This window comes from Ochotona princeps, chromosome 30, assembly GCF_030435755.1.
Source record: "Ochotona princeps isolate mOchPri1 chromosome 30, mOchPri1.hap1, whole genome shotgun sequence".
Classification (NCBI taxonomy): domain Eukaryota; kingdom Metazoa; phylum Chordata; class Mammalia; order Lagomorpha; family Ochotonidae; genus Ochotona; species Ochotona princeps.
Genome location: NC_080861.1, coordinates 10,985,931 through 11,007,792, shown reverse-complemented (window position 1 = coordinate 11,007,792; position 21,862 = coordinate 10,985,931). Strand labels below are relative to the sequence as shown.

Below are 21,862 nucleotides of genomic sequence, written 5' to 3'. Positions count from 1 at the left end.
ATTTGCGCAATGATCTGGTCCTAATAAAATAGTAAGAGAATTTTTTGGCATGATTGTCTGGTTCAGTGGCTTCTGATGCTTGTATGGAAAAATAACCATGTGAGAATTGACAGAAACACTATGTAGGGAAAGGGTCAAGGAATCTCAGTCTTTCTCAGATGTTGAAATACACTCTAAAGGAATGGAAGTAAAATAAGTGTTGTACCAACACAGGAACAGATAGCTAGCAGACAGAGAACAGTATCTAAGTGTGTATGTAAACATTTATGGGAACTTAAGAAAAGCATGGATTATTCTTTAATTAATGGCAGGTCTGCTGACTACTTGGGAAAAATAACAAAGTTGAATATATGGCCACTACTTATGCCAAAATAAATTCCAAGTGAATCAAAGATTCCAGCATAAAAACAAACCGCTGAAGTACCAGACACATTTTTAAAAGTAACTGAACTGCTAAATATCTTCCTAACTAGGATACAAAACCCAAAGGCCACAAAACACAGAGCAGATATTTTGATTATAGAACAAACATGATAAAGAATAGTATTGACAAAGTCAGATCACCACATTGGAAAAATTTTGGCAAATGATATTCTTTTAAGATTCAGCTAGTGATTATGATGATATTCTTAAGAATCGGTAAGAAAAAACAAAACAGTATCCAGTAGTAAGTTATTCATTCATTTATCCACTAAGTATTCATCAATTTCGTACCAAGGCCCAGTCATTATTCTCTGGGCTAAAGAGAGACAGCAACGTATAAAGTGAAATTCCAGATCCATGGAGCTTCCATTCTAGTGGGCAAAAATAATCTAAAGTAAGCAGGCAGTGATAAATTTTACAAAGGAAACGAATGCAAAGCAATAGGGTCAAGAATGATGAGGGGAGTATTTGCTAGTGCTGTTTTCAGAAAAACACACCAAATTCCTTAATTGCATAAAAGGTGGACACAGTTAAAATATAACATTCAACCTATAGCAGGGGTGGAGAACATCTGGCTTGTGGACCATATAAAACCTGAGAAAACATTTGGTGTGCCCCTGCCAAAGCAACTACAGGCAGGATTTGACACTTGTATAGAAGGCTAATTTTTAAGTTGATAAAGTTGTGTGAATTGCATACCATGTTAGAAATATACAATTAGCCCCGAGAAGGAAAAAAAAAAGATGTTTCCTACCCCTGTAAGTATATGGCATCATTTCTGTTCCCAAAACTAGCAAACAGCCTCATGGATTTCATTAGAGGCGAATTTTCATAAAATAAACGGAGTAAATACATGGAATACTATACAATTTAAAAGAAGGCATTCAGATTAAATATGGATATGAAAGGAGTGCAAATTAAGGACCAAGTGAAATGGGAAGATACACTCCTAGTGTGAGCCTTCTTCTATGAAATTAAAAATGATGAATCAGGCACAGGTACATGTGTATGCAAGAAGCGTTTCTAGGAGGGAAAATAGTGTCTTACTGGTGATTGTCAGTTCTGGGGAGGCCCAATTTCCATGGCATACATTTTGAAATTTTAAATTGTTTTCAACTATGTGTTTTATTTCTTCTGTAACAACATTTTACAAAACAGAGGAATTTCTAGTACTGCTGCAATGCAAAGATGGAGAAAAAAATTTAACCCTTTCTCGCCTCACATCCCAAAATGTAAATAGAGGAATTCTAGTATTGTAACTTCCACTTTTACCTTTTGCTAGCTCTGTGATCTGAGATATTCATATTATGTTTGCAAAAAAATTAAAAATATATGAAAGCATCAACAACAAAATCCAACTAGGCCACCTTATTTTTTTTATTTTAATCTCTACTCAAAATCTTTCATTTGGGGTCAAGTTATTGGTGGTAAGATACCAAAATTGGCTAAGGGTTGAAAACATGGAAATTAAACCTCTGTATGCTACCAAAGGAGAGTTACTTTATCGTGTCACCTACAGATACTGCACTCCCAAGAGGAAGGTTCTTGGGATTGGCCGGTTGTGCTGGCCTTAGGTGACAGCACTGTGACACAGTACAGTAGAGGAACCCTGGGTATTTTCATGCTTGTTCCCTCCAGACGTAACACAGTGCATTCTATCCTATGTGACTTTTGCTATAACTGGAAAATAGGATAGGTCTAGAACAAATGCCTGAAAGAGTGCATGTGGCTTTGAACTTCAATAATGGATAGAGGATGGAAGAGGTTGAGTCACTTCCAGGAGATATGGACGTGAGGGTGATTTGGTGGGATGCCAGGACAGCCATGACTAGACATGAAATTATACCAGCAAACACACTGCTAGTGTGAATGAAAGGGTCAGGGTCGGGGTACATATTAAGACAGAATGAAGAAATCCCTTGAACTTCTTGGATTTCACAGGCCCAGACCATTGAACTGTTCATTGGCGCACATGTGCTCAAGGTCAAGAGCCCCAAAGGCAGTTCAAGAAGGCAGGGCTACCACTTTGGTTTCAACCAGACACATAACCTCCAACTGAAGCCTTTGCTGCAGGAGCACTGGGGCGGGGGTGGAGGTTGGGGTTGAGGATGGGGCTCCCATTCTAGGGTTCCTGAAAGTCAAATTATCGCACCAAGGAGGATTTTTCTCTGATCTCCAATCTGCCTGAGTTCACCTTGCCAGATTCTGAACTTGCCTGAACCGTTTCACCCTGTTCCTCTTTTCTGTTCATACTCTGTGGAACAGTTTAGCTATTCTCCCATCATTGCATTTTGAAAATACGAAACTTTTCTGATTTCATAGGCTCATCGTTGGAGAGGAACTGCCCCTCCAGATGGGACATTCCTCAAGTCTCACCTATCTCTGATTACGATTATTCTTTACAGAACTCTTTGGACTTCATCCTTGATATTGGAATGATTTCAGACTTCAAGGGTTACTGGCGTGGAGTGCACATACTTTGTATCCACAAAGTTTACATGCATCCAGGGTATGCCAGATTCCTGTGCGTATTATGAGGACTGTAACTATGCCCCCTGCCAGCTGTCCTCACCAGGTGTGTGCTCACATTACGCACATCCTTGTTGCCTTCAGAGACTACGTGGAGCTCCACTTCCTTGATGACCTCACCCCAGTTTGCCCCACTCTCCGGAATAGTCAGGGCATAAATACGGGATGAAGAAAATGGTGTTTCTATCATCCACTTTTTTGTCTTTCTTACAGTCATGACTGACGACTTCAACATGTGTTTTCTAAGAACAAAAAAACTCCTATGTAACCACAGCACAAAGAAATGCAGCATTGATATTAACAAATTGACATTCTGTATTCCAATTTTGTCAGTTGTCCAATGACCTTCTTGATTGTAACACTTTTTTTTTCCCAGTGAGGATCCATTCCGGAATATCCTGTTGCCTTTACTTGTCATGCCTCATTAGTCTCTTTTACTGGAAAACAGTTCTGTAGCCTTTTTATTCTGCTCTTTGACCCTGCCATCGTGGGAGGATAATTGGCACAGGCCAATTATTTCCTAGAGCTTCTCCAGTATGGATTTTTTTTATCTTTCCTCCATCTTAGATTATGCCAGCAGAAGTAATCTGATGTCCCCCTCGGTGCATTTATCAGGAAAGATATGGTGTCAGTTTCTTCCATTCTTGATCATTTCAGTCGCTTGGTTAATGTGCTGTCTGCCGTGTTTTCTCAGTGTAAAGTGACTTGTCTCTTTGCGATGAACATACACATTGAGACTTCACAAAAGTCCTTCTTCTCCCTTCATTTTCACTCACTAGTGTCAACATCTGATGATTTTGTCCAGCACCATCCTTCTTTCTGTATTTATGAGTTGGCATTCTGCTCTGAGCAAGTGTTCCCTTCTCTCCTTGTTATTTCCTTGTATATGTATTTCCATCACTGTAGCCCTCCTGGAGAAATCCTCACCCGAGTTCTTGTGCATTCTCCATTCTACTTCCCCCATCAAGATCACTGAGAATGAGCCACAGTTTACTTGCATTGGCCTTCGCGCTGCTTTAGGATGGGGTCATGGATGTGCAGGGATGTCTTCACAGCCAGGAGGAATCTGCATCTTGGTTCCAAATCCATTTGTTTATTTCACCTGGGAGCTCTGCTTTTTTTCACTGTCTCACATGGGTTAATACTACAATCCCTTCTTTGAGAGCAAGAGTCCAGATACCAACACAGTCTCAGCCCCTATTTGGATTCAGCTCTCTTTAGCTTCCCTCCAATGGGGCTTCTCAATGGCCACGAAGTCATTGGTCAAGTAGTTAACTTCCTTAGCCTAAGAACTAGAAGACACTCTTAGATTTAAAGTTTACCTCACCCCAAAACAAGAAAACGAGGTGCTAGTCTTCCATTGTGCCTCCAACGTGTTTATCAAACAAAACATGTTTCTGTCTAATTCATGATGGAATTTGAAGTTCCTTGGAAACCTTTCATTGAGATTAAGGTCTAAAACTTTCTTATGGTAGTGGCACATTCATGTGCCTTACTAAGAAATTATTTTAAAATGTTAGCAGTGGTTAGTAGGGCAATGCTTGCCATAATCTCAGCATTTAAAATTTGCTACAAAGAATGTGATTACTAAAATTTGCTTTATTGAAATGAAGGGAGAAAGAGCAGACTTGTTTGGATTGATTGGCTCGTAACAAGATTTTATAGGATTTTCCTTTCCTTTGTTTTTCTTTCACCAGATGGAATTTTCTGTCAAATGGAAAAAGCCAGAGAAGTAAAGGATAGAGCAGGCTAATTCTTGTCTTTTTACCCCCCACCAGGGCAACCTGGAGCCCTTGGTAATGGGACTCAGTTGTCAAGGGCCAACCCTGCTCGGTCAAGTGACAGTCACCAGAAACTGGGTGCAAGAGGAGGTTGCTTGACTTTCACGTGTGTCGGCGTGCCTGCTGGCTCTCAGGGAGGGGTGCTGTGCCCTCCGCTTGAGTAAGGCAGCCTCATTTCTTTGTACTTCCTTCGTTTCCTTTTCAAATAGCTGTGCAGATTCATCTGTTGTGCACTTCTGTTGGTAGCCAGCTGGGTGACATGAAATGCTGTAGGACTGGGAAATTCATGACTATGTGACATTTTCACAGACTGTGTGGGCTTCCAGCGAGGCCATCTAAACCTTTAGTGTTATTTATAGACTACAGTTTTAAATTATTCCACACATTCCACATATATATATATGAAAAGGAGCCCTACCGGTAATTTTGCTTAAAAGTTGATCTCCCTTCATTAAGTATACCCAGTGGGCTGAGAATTCATGCTTGATTTTTACTTTCCCTAGGATTCGGTGGTTCAAACAGTCTTCCTGCTTTTTTGAATCGGAAATGTGATTGCTGAAGTTGTCATTGAAGAGAAAAGGAATATAATTTTGTCTGGATTTACGATTCACAAAATGAAAAGGATGGAGTTTATAAAGAAAGGCATCATTACATTTTTAAAGATTCCTTTTATTTTTATTTATTCATCTAGCTGTAAAAGCAAGCTATATCCACAGTGAAAACATTACTCTTAATTTTACTATTCCATGTTGTAGCTCCTCTTAGCATTTTTGACTTCCCTTCCAAATTATTATGGTGAATATGTCATATACAAGAGCATTTAAAAAACTTAATGGATTTTGACACTGAAAGGTAAACTTTTGGTTAAAAAAAAATAAATCATGTCTGCAGATATGCTTCAAAAACGTCACAGAAAATGTATATTATGGAAAATATCTACCCAAGGATTTAAAAAATGTTTCACAACAAAAATAAACGTATTTCAGAATAGTATTTTATTCCACAGTTCCTAAGCTATTCTGGAATGTATAGGCTTTTGAATTATGTCCAAACTCATATTTTGTATGAATGGTTTTTCACTCTGTTTTTTAACATTTCATTGTAGCAATTTCTTGAACAATGAGTTTTGATTTGTTTTAGTGGTTACAAAAATCACTTTTTTAAGACTACTCGCACCCCCATCTTGGCCCCTCAAAGCTGCTTAGTAAGACCAAGGCCCCTGTAGACATCTGCTTGTGTAAATCTTCATCTACCCTGAGGCTCTGATTCTTTCCCTGTCCCATTCCCAGAGAGTCTGACCCCAGGAGGCTCATGTTCACAATCCCTCTTTAGCCCACAGCCCAAGAGCCTTTTGTAGGGAAAGTTTTGTTTAATAGGGCAAAGAAAATGCTTTAAAATGAAAGTTTTATTAAGCTGAAATGTGTACCTGTGTTAGGAAGATAAGCTTTCTTCTCACATACCTGAACTAGCTCCTCCCAACATGTTTGTTAGCTCCTCTACAGACACACAGTTTCAATGGCTTGAGAAAGACTTTGCACCCTGAAAAGAGAGATAAAGGAAATTCTAGACCTTGAATGCCTTTATCTCCATGATGCACATAGATGCTCACACCATTCTTCATTGTTAGCTATAGAACCCTTTGTCCCTCTTTCAAAAAAGTATCTTTGTGTTTCTGCAAATGAGCAGGCTCCCTCTCTCCCATCTGTTGGAAATGCAGTAAGTGTGGTCCCCTGGAAGGGCAGAGGTGAGCACAGTGACCCAGTCCCATCAGCCACTGCATGCATGTGTCCTGGTGCGTCAGACCAGGTTGCAGAGGTGAGGTGGGGCAGGAAGTGTCTGGCTTCCAGGGACTGGGTTGCCTATTCCTAGAGTCTGGTTATGCCCTGACCACAATTTACTGTTAAACTTGAAAACTTATTCTGGAAGGAACTAGACAACTTAGATGAATATGCTGTAATAACCTGATAAAAATCAGAACAGAAGGTGAGAGGGCCAGGAAAGACAAGGCTACAGGCCAACAAGCTGGGGGTGAGACAAATATGCAAAATGCCTACCATTTCTCATTACTTGCAACACATTCTTGGTCCATGAAACCAGCTTGAGGAGGTGACTTCCATTTTTAACGGATTAGAGCAGAGACTTGGAACACTGAATGAAATAAGATGTGGTTTCCTAAAATACATATTACAGATTCACATGTGTGTTTGTGTATTGGGTCATGTTGTAAAAGGTCACGATATTAAAGTGGCCACAGAAAAGAAAGTTTGAAAATCATTGATCTAAGAGTATACAAAAATTTACGGCAGGGTTTTCTAGAAGCCAGTGGGAAGAGGAAGAGCTGGTTAGTTCTACCAGGCTTAGTGCTGTTCTCCTATGACTCTGTACAAGAAAAGCGTATGTGCTGTTTTTCAGAGGAAAAATTGAACGACATACTATGCAAAACTCTAATAGCTTAAGACTGTTTCTGTTTGCTTCCTTCCATCCCCAAACCCTCATAGGGTGACAGTATGGCTATTAAGGTCGCCAAACTTCACTCTGATGTGTGCTTTAAGTGCTATCATAATTTCTTTTTCTCTTTTAAAATTGTTTTCTTTGAAAGGCTAAAACTACAGAGAGAGAGAGAGAGAGAGAGAGAGAGAGAGAGAGAAAGAGAGAGAGAGAGAGAGAGATCATTCATTGGCTGGTTCACTCCTCAAATGTGTCTGACAGTCAAGACTAGGCCAGGCCAAAGCTCAGAGCTAGGAATTTGGGTAGCAAGAGCTTAGACACTTGGGCCATTTTCTACTCTTTTCTCAGGCACATAACCAGGAAATAGGAACAAAGCATATGCAGCCGGGATTCAAACTGGCACACTGCTATAGGAGGCCAGTGTCACAGGCAGCAGCTTGATGCGCTGCGCCACAATGCCTATATTATCACTTAGTCCTAAGGTTACTGTGATTACTGGGTAGGAAACACTCATGCTGTATTTCTTAGATACACTTCTGGGCCTGGCAAAGTCATCTAATGGCTGTAGTCCTAGCCTTGCATGCACCAGGATCCCATATGAGCACCAATTAGTGTCTCAGCTGCTCCGCTTTCCTTCCAGCTCCCTGCTTTTGGCCTGGGAAAGCAGTCAAGGACAGCCCAAAGCCTGGGGACCCTGCACCAGCATGGGAGACCCAAAAGAAGCTCCTGGCTCCTCTCTTCAGATCGGCTCTTCTCCAGCCCTTGTGACCACCTGGGGAGTGAACCAGTGGATGGAGGATCTTTCTCTCTTTTCTCCTTCTCTCTGTAAAATCTGCCTTTCCAATAAAAACAAATAAAATCTAAAACAAACAACAACAACAACAATAAAAAACCCAGCAACCAACCACACATTTAGAGACAGAGATCGTTGGCATACAGTTGAAAAGTTTTCACCAAGTAAATGTACTCACTCTTACAACCACCATTGAGACCAGGGTGGGGAACCTCTTTTATGCCAAGGACTATTTGGATATTTATATAATTATTCACAGACCATAAAAATGATTAACTTAAAAAGTAGCCTTGTGTGGCTACCTTGGCAGAGCCAGACCAAATAATTTTCTGGGCCTCCTGTGGCCTATGGGACAGGCATTTCCCATCGCTGACTTAGACCCTGAGATGGAACATTGATTAGAAGAAGAAACTCCTGATACCCTCAGCCAGTCTCTCCCCAGATGGAACTTGAACCCTCCTGAGTTCTAAAACCTGAGACCAGTTTTGCATTGTTTTGAACTTTAAATTATGCATCAAAATGGAACACTTTTGCTCAATGTTGTGTTTGAAGACTATAAATGGTAACTTTTATGCCACTACGTTATTCATAGATTACAACTTTTGTATCCATTCTCCTGATGAATGTCGGAGTTGCTTCCAGCTTCGGATTATTATGAAAAGTGCAGCTATGGAAATTTTTCTACAGAAAAATTATCTAACATTCATATGGTGAACATGCATACATGTGACTTTCAGGTTTGGAGATGGAATTGCTAGTTTGTGACTTACCTATACTCTTAGAAGATACTATAGGTAGTCCAAATGGCTACAGCCCTAGTACAGAGGATTATACTCCCACTAGCAGCGTAAGAGTTCCACGTTCTCCATGTGTTTCCCAGCATCAGAAATTGGCTGTATTTTTAATTTTAGCCATCCCTGTGGGTGTGTATAGATGCATCATTGTGTTTTTTAATTGCACTCTCCTGATAAATAGTAAGGTGAGTAACTAACTTCTTCATGTGCTTGATTGCATTTGAGTATCTTCTTGTTTGAGAATATCAAAGGCTTTTGGTCTTTTTATATTAAGTTATCTGTTTTTTACTTCTGAATCTGTAGTTCTTTATATGTTCTGAATATGACTCCCTTGACAGTCGTGTGTATTGCAAGTTATTTTCACTCTTGTAATGGTGTAATTTGGTGAACAGAAGTTCCTAACTTTAGTATAATCTGGTATTTTTTCTTAATTATTTATTTTCTTTTAAAATTGATTTTTTTCACTTGTTTCCTTTTTTCTTTCTTTTTAGTATTTGTTTTTTTTTTTTTTAAGTATTCTTTGTGTCTTGTTTTCAAAAACATTGCTGCCCTTTGAATCATCAGCAGGTCTTCTTGAAGCTTTGCTATCTTACTTTTTATGTTTACACTGTAAGTCTGCCTGTAATTAATTCTTCTGTATCATATGGAAGATGGTACAGAAAATGTTACTTTAAAAATGTGGATTTAAGGGCCAGGCATGATTGCTTGGTGACTAAACCCTTGCTTTGCAAGTTCCAGGATCCTATATGGGTGCCAATTTGTGTATTGGCTGCTCCACTTTCCATTCAGCTCCCAGACTATGGTCTGGGAAGGCAGTGCAAGATGGCCCAAAGCCTTGGGACCCTGCATTTATTTGGGAAACCTGAAAAAAGCCCCCGGCTCCTGTCTTTGGATTAGCTCAGGTCCAACTGTTGCGGCTTGCTGGGGAGTAAACCAGTGAATGGAAAATCTTTGTCTCTCCTTCTGTCTGTAAATCTTGCTTTCCAATTGAATCTCTTAAAATAATTTAAAATAAAATATGGATTTTTTCATTTGGTCCACCACCATAGTGATCTTCTTTCACTGCAGTGCAGTGTCACCTTCAGAGATTAATTATGGCAAGTGTATGAATTCATTTCTAGATTCTTCTTTGGGTCCTTTTGATCTTTTTGTCTAATTTCGTATTAGTACCTTAGTATTTTAATTAAGACAAGTTTATACTAACGTGCCTAGTAATTTAAAATTCTGTAACATTCTTACCTTTGATGGTGCCTCAAATAATCTTGACACATTACTTTTCAACATATTTTAGAATTAGTTTATCAACTTCCACCAATGTTCATAGAACATAATGGGGGATAATATTGAATCTATATCCTGATATGAGAGCTTCCAATTTATGATTGTGTGTTTCTTCCTCCCATTTCTGTTCTCTCAATAAAGTTTTAAATTTTCTACATGGAACTCTTGCATATCTTTGTTAATTTCTAAAAGTATTTTCTATTTTATGCCTATATATATTATATAATTTCCTAAAATCTCTAATTACTTGTTGCTGGTTCAATTGAATTTTGTATGTTGTTCTTAAATTCAGTCACCTGGTTGAAAAAAAATTCACTTACTGGTTTTGAGAATTTCTTTGCAGAATATTTTGATGTTCCTTATGACTAGTAAAATGTCATAAAATAATTGGAGTTCTCTCTCTTCTTTATTTTATTCAATTGTTTCCTTATTGCAACAGTTAGGATACCTAGTGTTAATACTGAATAGCAGTAATAGAAGATATCCTTGAATTATTTCTGTTCTCAAGAGGATCTTTCAGTAGCCACCCTGAAGTAAGATGGTTGCTATAGGATTTTGTCGTACTGAGAAAGATTTCTCTGAATTCTACTGTTCTCTAAAGTGGGAAACTCTTAAGAATAGCTCCAACAAAGTCATGGACATATAGAAGGATAGGTGTATGGAGTTAAAGGACTCATTGTTCTCATAAATGTTGGAGATGAAGACACAGCGCGCATTCAGGGGCCACTTGGGCAGGTCACCAGGGTGTCCAAGAGAGGTTGGGTTCTCTGTATTAGTTATTTAGTTGTGGTCAGGATGGAAGATGGAGGCAGATGAGAGAGGATCTCACTGGCGTATGTGAACATTATTAGGAGAGCTTGTGCAGCGGACCTTTCCAAACCTTACCAAATTTTTATACCTGGACAGGCTGCTCACAGCCTATCAGTGGGAACTGAGATATTAGGAAAATAAGAAAAATTGTTTAATTTCCATATAATTGTGTAAATTTTAGTTATTTTATTACTGATTTCTATTTAATTTCTCTGTGATTGGAAAACATACTTTACATAATTTCTATTTGCAAAATTTTTAGGCTTATTGCTAGCACATGAAGAGTTTTGATAATGTTAAATTTGCAATCTGTGTATTCTGTAACTATTAGCTACAATGTTCTGAATAGATGGGTTAGATTAAATTTATTAACCATGTCATCCAAGTTTACATCCATGCTCCTTTCTAACAACATGCTCTTGGAGTTAGCAAGAGAGATGCACTGGAATCTTCCACACTGACTGTGACTTTTCTTATTTCAATTTCTATTTAGTAACATTGGCTTTATGTATTTTGAAAGTTGGTAATAGGTGTATTCAGATTTATGATTCTATGTCATTCTGTTTGATTACTGTCCTATCGTTAAACATTACTTTCTGTATAATAATATACTTTGTCTTTAACTTCAGTGTCACAACAAGGCATAGTTTATACAACTTATTTTTTTCATATTGTGTATCCTTATATCCAAAGTGTATCACTTTTTAATCATATATATATTTGCTAATTTGACAGAAAGAGAGAGTTCACATTCACTGGTTCTCTCTCCCAATCTTCATGATTGTTGGGGCTGAATCAGAGCTGAACCAAGAGCCAGGAATTTAACCTGGGTCTCCCACGTGAATTATTGCTGTTATTGCCTCCAAATGTTTGCATTAGCTGTGAGGCAAATCACGAAATGGGGCCAGGCACGAACCCAGGTATTCTCATGTGGGGACACAGTGATCTCGTCCACAGCTTCACCACTGAGACTAACTAGCTGCCCCGTATGTACCGTTTGAATAGCATTTAACTGAGATTTTTGTTTTGTTTTTTCTTATTTTTAAAGTATGCATTCATGTATTGTATTGATTTGAAGGAGAGATAGAAAGAAAGGAAGACAGAGCCTTTGCAGGTGGCACGGTGAGATAAACATCTGTCCATTTCTTGGGCTAGCAAAATGATAATGACAATGACAGTTGACACGTATCATGCTTTTATGCATCAGCCCCTCCTCTCAGCACTTCCCACATTTTAATAGTAGTAGGCTTAATGTAGTCCTTGACACAGCTTTATAAAGTTTATATTTTACTGTTGTTGAAACCCGAATCAGCTGTACTTTTTATACCTGTCCTGGGCAGGGGACAGGTACTTCCCGAAGGTGTGACATTTGAATTTGTGAAAATATTCCACTTGGAGAGTTGCCAGCATCAAGCACGGGTTATTTTTAATCAGTCTTATTTTGGAGAATATCATTAAGACCATACAATAAAACTGAAGTCATCAGTAATCCAACCATACCAAGATGAGTGGTTTTAGCCATTCATTGTATACTCTTCTAGCCGTTTGCCATTATAAATAATAGCACGTGTTCATCCTTGTCACTAAACCAAAAAGTTCAGGGAAACTTGAGCTAAAAGATAAGTTTATTTTGGTACCAACATTTTGAAATCCACACATGTAAACTTGATCATTTATTTATCTAAGACAAGTTCTGAGAAGTCAGAATACTGAAATAAAGAATGTGAAAAATTTCAAGTATTGTGGTACACTCACTCATTGTTTATTAGTTATGGTGTCGGGGGGGAGAGTAAGTGGTTGAATGCAATAGGAGGTGAATGTGAAAATAACCACCCAGAAGAAAAGAATATTCCAGAGTACCAACAAGGCAGCTCCCAAATTCTCTAGTATAGTAGTTGTACTATATTTACTATTTTCTTCTTAGAGAAACGAGATTTTAATTTTTTCAATAAAGAGTGTTGCTTTGGGAGACAGCATGGAAACATACAGCTTTTCTAAAGTGTTGTGTTTTTTTTTTTTTTTTTCTGGCAGTTATACTGCTCCAGTTCTAATTGTGTCAACTCCATTGCAGGGGTCACACCAAGCTCTTTCTGACCTCTAGTCTGGACTGGCGGCTTCGATCCTGAGGTTCTGATTTTGCTCCTTCGTGGGTAGCACTTTCCTGCCATGGTTTTGAGATAACTGCAAGGGTGGCCCTCTGGAGTGGTGAATGCCACCCTTGTTCAGAAGGATGGGAGGGAGAATAATCTAATTCTACCTAAGAGAGAAGCCAGTAACCTGATGCTGTGTTTCCATTGCTCTTGGAAAAAGAACAGTAAATGACAGCAAAATTGAATAGCTTATACTCGCACGGTGTGAATTACCCGGCGGAAGAGATGTGTTGAGAGGGAGAATGAGGACTTGATCTCTGCCTTTCAGTTTCCAGCCATTGTCAACCACCAAGCACAAAAGTTGGCTCAGCAAACCTTGGCTTCATCCAGGATACTAGGGAGCAAGCCAAGAGATTTTTTTTTCCCTGCTAAGTTGCCCAGGATTGGTCTTTGTGGATATGTTTACATGGGTGAATAAAGTCAAAGTGCTTTAGTCATTTTCCTGCAGTAGTATTTTTCAAACTGTGGGTTGGCCCTATTAGTGGGTAATGAAATCAGTTTAGTAGATCATTATTAACCTTTCTAATGAAATGCCAGACAAAAGAGAATTGTGTGGTATTTGATGGAATAGAAAACATTCAAGTGCATCACAGGAAGAGGTGTATTATTTGTGGAACTTTTACTTTATGTAAATACATACATATATATATACATATATATATTTACACATATATTTTGTATACACAGAGAGAGATGAAAAGTTTTGTTTGCAGACCATAGTCAAATAATTATACTGAGAATGTATTACTTTGTACTTCTATTTCAATTTTCTGGAAATATTTTGTCTGTCAAAGCTGTCAAAAATGTTGCTTGTTTCCAACTGGAAAGGTCATATCTTGTAGCTTGACATTGAAGTAAACAGGGAAAGTCTTCATGTTAATATGTGGACCGTAGTAATTTTCCTGCTATTCAACTGCAAGTGGAACACAAATTTCACGCATCTGAATCTGTTTTTACTATGGTTCTATATTGAAAACAGCTCTGGTTATTACAGTTCCCTTCAAATGTCAGATGAAAAAATGTCCTATGGTGAGGATACCACTAGCAGTGGCATTCAAATACCAACCCAGCTTTGAAAGGAGTCTGGCTTATGGTAATACTATATGTTTTCTTTTCTATGATTATTTAAAAATTTGCCAACCAATGAAATCAATCCTAGCTGATTGTGATAACATGGGCTGATTTTTCTGATGTGATAAGTTTCATCTATACAGATCATTCCACTTAATTTAGGCTAATTCAAATCTATGTTATTTGTTTTGAGTTAACATAAGTAAACATGTGAATGTGGTGAAGATCTAGTTTCAACTGCATGTAATTAAGATTCTCACATGTGGAAAGTGTGTATCTAAGTACATACATACAGCCTATATTAATGTATGATACATTCTACCAAATATATTCATGCATGGATACCATGTTTTTATGAAATCAAAGAACAGCCAGCCCAGTAAATTAAAATGGTAGCTCTAGAAAAAGTCTTAGAGCAGATAAAGTCTGTAAGTCTCTTTAGGCTGTGCGTGCATGAAGTGCTATTTGACAAGTATTTGGAGGTTTCATTTGAACTCACCAGCCAGAAAAGTTTGCATATGAGCAATAAAATCTGTGGCGAATATAAGAAGAGACAATGGTGACACACACATGCCTTGTGGTTATCTTGGAACTTTTCAGATTGAAATAAACATGAGCTACTTCCTCCATCTCATATAAGGAAGGAAAAAAAATAGTAGATGAGTGCCTGCAAGAGTTAAATCTTTTAGCATCTCTTGACCTGGTTTTGTTTTTGTTAGGATGCACCAAGATTATTAGTGGAGATTGTGCCTCATACATGTTTATATCTGTTTATTATTTCCATGGCTATTGCCACTGTTGCAGCGTTGGTTCCACTTTCAGTGTTGATGGGGGTCCAAGGTTGAGGGCTCCACTGCAACCCTGTGAAAACTGTGCATTGTCTCAGGAAACTGAATGATTTCAAAACTTCTACAAATGTGTGAAAGAGGGTTATGAAGTCTCTGGTGTCTACACTTAGATAATAACTCCTAGTCTAATTTGTCTGCAGGTTAATATTCCTAATGCACAGTCTGGATCATGTTACCCTTCTGCTCAGAACCATTGAATTTCCTGTTAGAACCAAAATCCAATCTGCTTGGATTAGAATCCAAAATCTTCCAAGGATTGGCCCCATTTCTGCCTTTGTGGCCTCATTACACCCTCTCCACCCTCAATTCTCCTCCCAAATACACAAACGTTGAAGCCAAACCACAACACTTGCTGTCCCCCTAGCATTTCTGCACAGTGCTGCCTGCCTGGGCTGCTGAGTGGGTGGGAATTCTTTTCTTTGTACTCCTCAGCACTGAACAGTACCTGCTATAGCCCAGCACCTTACATAGTGCCCTCAACATTGTGATGGGGCAAGTGTTGTTTGTCCTCCCACCCTTGGCTACCCTTCCCCATATTACCAAGAGGCCCCTTCTTGAGGTTTGGACATCTTCTGGATTCAGCCTCTAGCATGCCTTCCAGGGAGACTAGAAGACTAGTTGCAGGAATCAGCCAGGACGTTTCTTCTCTCTGCCTCATTCTGTCTGATAACAGCCATGTTTTCTCTGTTCTTGCAATGGCTGCTGAAGAACTCTTGTGCATTCAGATTCTACTGGGTGACATTGGTCCCGGGGCTCCAGAATCAAAACCTCTTTTCTTGTCCAGCTGTTGCTGAATTCCTGCATTCCTCATTCTCCTCTATTTGTGTCATCAGTTCCCTGTACTATAATCCTACTGTTGAGATACTTAGATTCTTTTATACTTGCATATTCGTGTATCAGCCTTGCCTGATGAACCTTCATTTGATAGATAACTGTAGAATTTCTTACCAATATTTAAATCATCTTCTATCAGAGAATCTCATTTTGGGGATGCAATAGGACTAAGTCCCTAAACAGTTGTTAGTGCCTAACAACATTTCTTGGAGTTATCTGGGGTGTTGACAAATCACCCCAAAACTCAGTGGTTTGGAAGAGCAAGAATTTATCATTAATTCCTGAGTCTAGGAGTCAGCCAGATGTTGCTCCATTCCCAGCTGGGTTCCCTCATTTGTCAGTGGACAGCTGTGCAGGGAGCCATTAGGCTCTGCTCATTTCAGCAGGGCTCCCTCCTAGCTTTGGGACAGGGCTGCTTTAGGCTGAGCTAGAGTGACTTTAGTGGAGACAAGAAACCTTAGTCAGTTGCACTCTGTGTTTGTGACCCATATAAGCTAGCTAGGCATGTTTTCATGGAAGGAGCAGAAGAACCAAGGAAAATTCTTCAGCATAGTAAGAATGTTTCCTAGCTGCTACATGTGCATCCTACCTGGTATCATTCCAATGGTCACAGCAAGTCTTGTAAATCAAAGGGTACAGAAAAAATAGAATCCACTTCTTCAGTGAAAGGAAAACATGACAAAAAGATAGCTATGGGGAGGATGAAGCAATGCACTTACTGTTTACGGTACCAAATGGTGCTCTTAAAAATTTCTCAGGAGGTACACAGTTGGTGAAGCTTTTAAAATGTTGCTTAAGACACCTACATCCCATATTCAAGGGTTGGGACTCAAGTCCTGGCTCTACTGTCTGATTCCAGCTTCCTGCTAATGCTCACTTTGGAAGGCAGCAGGTGATGCTTCCAATCTGAGAGACCTGGATTCAGAGCCTGACTCCAGACTTGAGCTTACCCCAGCCCCATTTCTGAGGCCATTCAGGGAAATCTCCTGCTTCCCCTCTCTCCTCTTCCCCTACTTTTAAACATATAAGTAAATAAACAGACAAAGCTTTCAAACATTTTTGTTAAGATGATACATCTTATGCTAAATATTTTATCACAATAAGAAAGCAAAATTGTAGTGAGGGGTGGGGTCTGCATTAATAAAGCTTTCAAAAGCAAGCCAAATGAGAAAGGATTTATTTCTTTTAAAAATTAAGGATATGAACACATCAGTAAGAAAATATTTATCAGCACAGCATAAAAAAAATAAACACAGGCAAGCAAGAAGGAAGGAAAAAAGATGGGAGGAGGAGATGGAGGAAACTTCATAGAGTAAGAAATGCAAATAACTTGTAAACCTATCCAAAGATCTTCAACTTCTTTCAGCCCAAGACATACATGAATCCAAGCTAGGATTGTGTGTGTTTACTAGGAGGCTAATATTCAAGAATATATCCTATTACAAAAGTCTGGACAAACAGGACTTCTAGACAAGGAACATAAATTGAAGCAACCTCTAAAAGTCTAATTTGGAAGTCAATCAATATATAAAAGGGTCATTCCCATCCACTGGCTGATTCCATAGTTTTAGATTTATCCTATGTATTATCTGGTGTGTATGAGAATTGGGTCTTAAGCAAAAGCATGAATTATAGACCTCCTTGAAATGAAAAGAAGGACTTCACTGGCCTTCGATCAATGTGTTTATGGATTAATGCTAAAATGTGAAATTACATAATTGTTAACATATAAAGAGACTGAGTAAGTGCTTATTCTAAAAGGAGAATGTAGACTATTAATGTAGTATATTAATACAGGCTCCTGATATTAATGTAGTATATTAATGCAGGCTCCTGAGGCTTGTTGAGAGATACAGTAGGATAAATAGAGAAGATTAATTTTTGTCATATTAACTGTTTTAAAGATAAATTTTAACTTATTTGAAACTTTACAATTAAGTGCATATTACGTACTTATTAATTTGTCCTGTGCAGTTTCATTTGTACAAAATTACCGCCCCAAAGTAAAAAAGAAAAAAAACCCATCTAAAGATCCATTTATAAATAACATATTAGAAAACCAAGTTAAAGGGGCTTATTTATCCTTTAACCTTCAATTTGCATTCATTGGGAGCAGTCATGGAAATAATGGCAACCTCACCTGGGTCAGATGGCTTAGCAAAATGAACTGTTTCATGCCCAGAAATAAATGCATCCCAAATATAAATATGAATCAGTTACAAAATAGATTCTTTTGAAACTACAAAATAACCGCACTGTTAATATATTTGTGGCCCAATTAAGAATGTGTAAAGAACACACATTCTGAGCTAAAGTTGTCCCGGAGGATGATTCTCATTTTTGCTTTGAATCTTGTGTAAACAAAACCAGGCAGTCTCATTTGAATCGTGAGCAAACTCACAGTTCTGTGTTTCTCAAGAAGAGAGCCATTAAAAATTGGCACTTGTGGGGGCCGGGCCTGAGGCTTCGCCCTGCTGCTTCACACCTCCATCCGACCCCGCATCACAGGGGACTCTGAACGTGTCCCCTGGAGAAGTCTCCTCTGGTGTGTATCCACCAGGAGGCAACCATGTAAAGGTGGCGTGGCTTTGTGTTGTTGCACAATTTGGAAGTTACCCTGTGCACCATTTTTGTACTCTTCTTAGTCATTTTATTGTTAAAATCCTGGCCTGTTCCTTAGCCACTTAGAACAAAGTCCATGACCTCAGACTGCCTGGGTGAGATCCTGGCTAGCTTCTCTTTCTCAGTTGGAGCAAATGTTTTTAGCTCTTTTCTGCCTCTTCCTTCCTCATCTACAAAATGGCTTTGTTAATAATACCTACTCTAAATGGTCAGTATGGGATAAATTAGTGGAAATAATCAACACAACTGAGTCCCTGAAGTGTGCCAGTAAAGATGGTGTGTAAAGAATGTTTGTTATTTTATGAGAACTTTCTGGTTATTTTTCTGGAGTCAAGTTCTTACAGTATGCTTCAAAGTCTGAATCAGAATTATACTCAGAAAAATATGGTGATGTTTAATACTGTTTTGGTACAAAGGCACTGTTTATTTTTAACTATTGATGTCAGAGGTAATAGTGCGTATTTACTCATAATTTTCATAAGACCCTAAGAGTTAACAACACATGCTTCTTCTCGGGTTTGTTAATGTAGTTTTTGAGAGTGCTTTTAGAATGTGGTACACTTCTTTGAAACGTCTGGCTCTTCAACCTGCCTCTGTCAGTTTCTTGTTGTTTGGCAAACAGTGAGAGGACATTGAAGGTTTTGACGTTGAATGTTTAGATCCAGAACGGTGGAGAGACACTTTGAAGAAAATGAACAAAGGTGATTCCAAAATCTTCCTTAACATTGCTTGTTCAAAGGAAGAAGATGGATCATGAGCAAACCTCTTTTTACAAAAATGGTTTGCCCTTTACCGCTCTGAGAGCGTCTTTTACACTGAGTCGTGGTGGACAACAACCACCATAAAAACCAGGCAAGGCAGCATCTTCAGAAGCCCAGAGAGTACAGCAGCGAAAATGTGCACATATGCACACAAACGCACACCCACACATAACCAACAATCACTTTAATGATATAACAAGCGCTTTTATGGTGCCATAAATGTTGACTGTTGGGTAAAGAGACAATAACCAAGTGTTTGTTTACTCAGTGTGGCAGTTAAAGCAAGGAACTGTTGGAGATCAGCGTAGTTAGTGCTCATATTCTGAATGTCAAATCAAAAGTATGGAACAAGGGGCAGGCCACAGCCCATATTGGAGCATTGCGTCTGTGTTGTTTATACTCCAGAGGCTGGCTTCCAACTGATGTGCCCTGTAGGATGTGGAAGGTGATGGACCAAGTACTCGGTTCCATGCCGCTCACATGGGAGATGGAGTTCTGGGTTCTTGGTTGCAGCCTGCCCCAACACCAGCTGTTGATAGAACTTGGAGAGTAACCACAAATGGAAGATTTTCTGCCTCTCTCTCTTTCTATCTCTCCCTCCCTCTCTCCTGCCCTTTCTTTCATATGAAAATATTTTGGAGGGCTAGCATGGTGGCTTAACAAGCTAAGTTTCCACCTATAAGAGGCGGCATCCCACATGGGTGTCAGTTCAAGACTCGGCTGCTCCACTTCTGATCTAGCTCTCTGCTTATAGCATGGGAAGGCAGCTGAGGATGGCCCAAAGCCTTGGACTCTGCTTCCCAGCTTCAGATTAGCTCAGCTCTAGCCATTGTAGCCTTTGGGGATGGAAGACCTCTCTCTTTGTCTCTCCTTCCCTCTCTGTAAAAACCTGCCTTTCAAATAAGAATAAATAAATGTAAAAAAAAAAAAAAAAAGAAGAAGACGAAAATAACTTCAATGAAGATACATGAGCCGAAATCTGTATCATGTGGGTTAATTAACAACATGCAAATGTGGTCCATTGTCGTGGATACAGATATGTATGTAAATGCAAAAATAAATGGACAGATAACTATATAAAGTTATTTAGGAAGATATAAACAAATCTGTGATCTGGGCTTTGGGTGAGCTATGATGTCTATGTGCTTTTAAATTTTCTAATATAATTTAAAGTGATTCCTGGGATAGGTTTTACCATATTTGGTTTAATTTGGAAAACAACACAGTGGCTGTGACAACATGTGAACAATGGTCCCTTCTGAATAGTAGCAACCCAGATGTTAGTGGCACTCAAATCAGTCTCTTCTCTGCTTTCTAAGTTCCTCCCGCCCCCACTGCAAGACAACACACATTGTGGGCTCAAGGAGCTTCCAGAAAGCAGGTCCCAGCTGCTTTGTGGATAGACTCAGTGGCGCCCTCTTTGGCTGGCAGAGCAGATGCAGCTGGCAGGGGGCAGCTGGCAGCGGGATCACCATTGGGACCATCTAGGGTCTCTGTGGTTGAGTGCCCTGATACAGCCCTGGCAGAATCCGGTCCCCCAGCCTGCAGTCACAGCTTCTGTGGGCTGAGGCCTGTCACAGAAGCCATGCTCTGACAAGAAAACTGGATTCTCTTTACACACAGATCTTGCCGCCTGGGTTCATGCTTGCTTTTTAGGAAAGCCTGCCTGTCAAGAACGCTCGGGTCGTATTCCTGAAAAGCCACAGAACAGTGGGTCTTCGGGTCCCACACAGGCTGTCCCGTGCCTAGAACCATTTCCTCTTCAGGATAAGATTTCCATCTTGTTGGTTGGCATTTATTGAAAATCAGAGGCTAAATCAACTCTGAAACCCGATCCTATTTAAACATCGAAAGAGTAGTTGTATATTAACCAAACGTTGATGAATTTAAGCAAAAACAAGCTACATTCCTCTTCTGTTTCCTTTCTTCCAGATCTGCGGTATCCCACCCATTGGCTGGACTGCGTGGGTGCCAACACCACACGGGATTGGATGTCTACGAAGGTCAGAGGTCAGACTTGATGGCTATTTGCAAGTTTCTAACTTTTGCTGTTACTTGTTGCTGTTTACCTTGTTGAGACCCATTTGCACCATTGCTGGTACTGTCAGCTAAGAAAGTTTTGAACTCTGAAGGTTTTCGGGAAAAAAATATAAAATAGACGAAAGGAATGTTGCAGATTTCCTGGGGGAAGAAAAATGACCTCAGGACAGCAGAGTTGAGAGGTCCAATCTCTAATAGTCAGGAAACAAGCCAGCTAGAGTCACCAGTCTTTCCCGGGGTGTTTCCTCCAGTACTAAGGAAAGCAAAAGCGTGTGCTCTCCCGGTGGTTCGAGAGAGCACAGCCCAGAGATGGGGCAGACACCTGCGCCCGGCACAGCTGTGTTCTTAACCCAGGCACCCTCCGAAGCCTGCCTTGGGTTCCAGGGTATTGGCATTCAGGATGCCTGTTTGGAGAGTGGGGCAGTAATTTGAAAAGTAGTTTGTTTACATTGTAACAACAGCACAGTTTCGACTTGTATCTGCCTTTGAGCTAGTGTCAGCGCTTTCCTTTCTGTGGTGTTTTTTTTTGGGGGGGGGGTTGTTGTTGTGTTTTTTTTTTTTTTTTTTTTTCGGTCTGGTTCAAACACTGTCATGAAAACGGGTTTCTGGCGGAAGGCGACGTCCAGGCTTGGCTAGGGAGCTGGTGGCTTCTGCAGAACTGCTCGCTGGCTGCAGGA

At 39.6% G+C, this 21,862-nt stretch overlaps 1 protein-coding gene across 12 annotated transcripts in view; it reads left to right on the top strand.

Moving 5' to 3' along the window:
- The window catches only part of THRB (thyroid hormone receptor beta), a 337,755-nt gene that overhangs the window by 122,517 nt on the left and 193,376 nt on the right, over positions 1-21,862 (top strand). For 6 of the 12 annotated variants that reach the window (XM_058657054.1, XM_058657055.1, XM_058657061.1 and 3 more), the window contains exon 2: positions 21,078-21,148. The gene's annotated coding sequence lies outside the window, so the exon portion shown is untranslated. Of the gene's footprint in view, positions 1-21,077; positions 21,156-21,862 lie in introns of all 12 variants that reach the window. The other 6 variants (XM_058657059.1, XM_058657058.1, XM_058657063.1 and 3 more) reach the window with 1 other exon arrangement.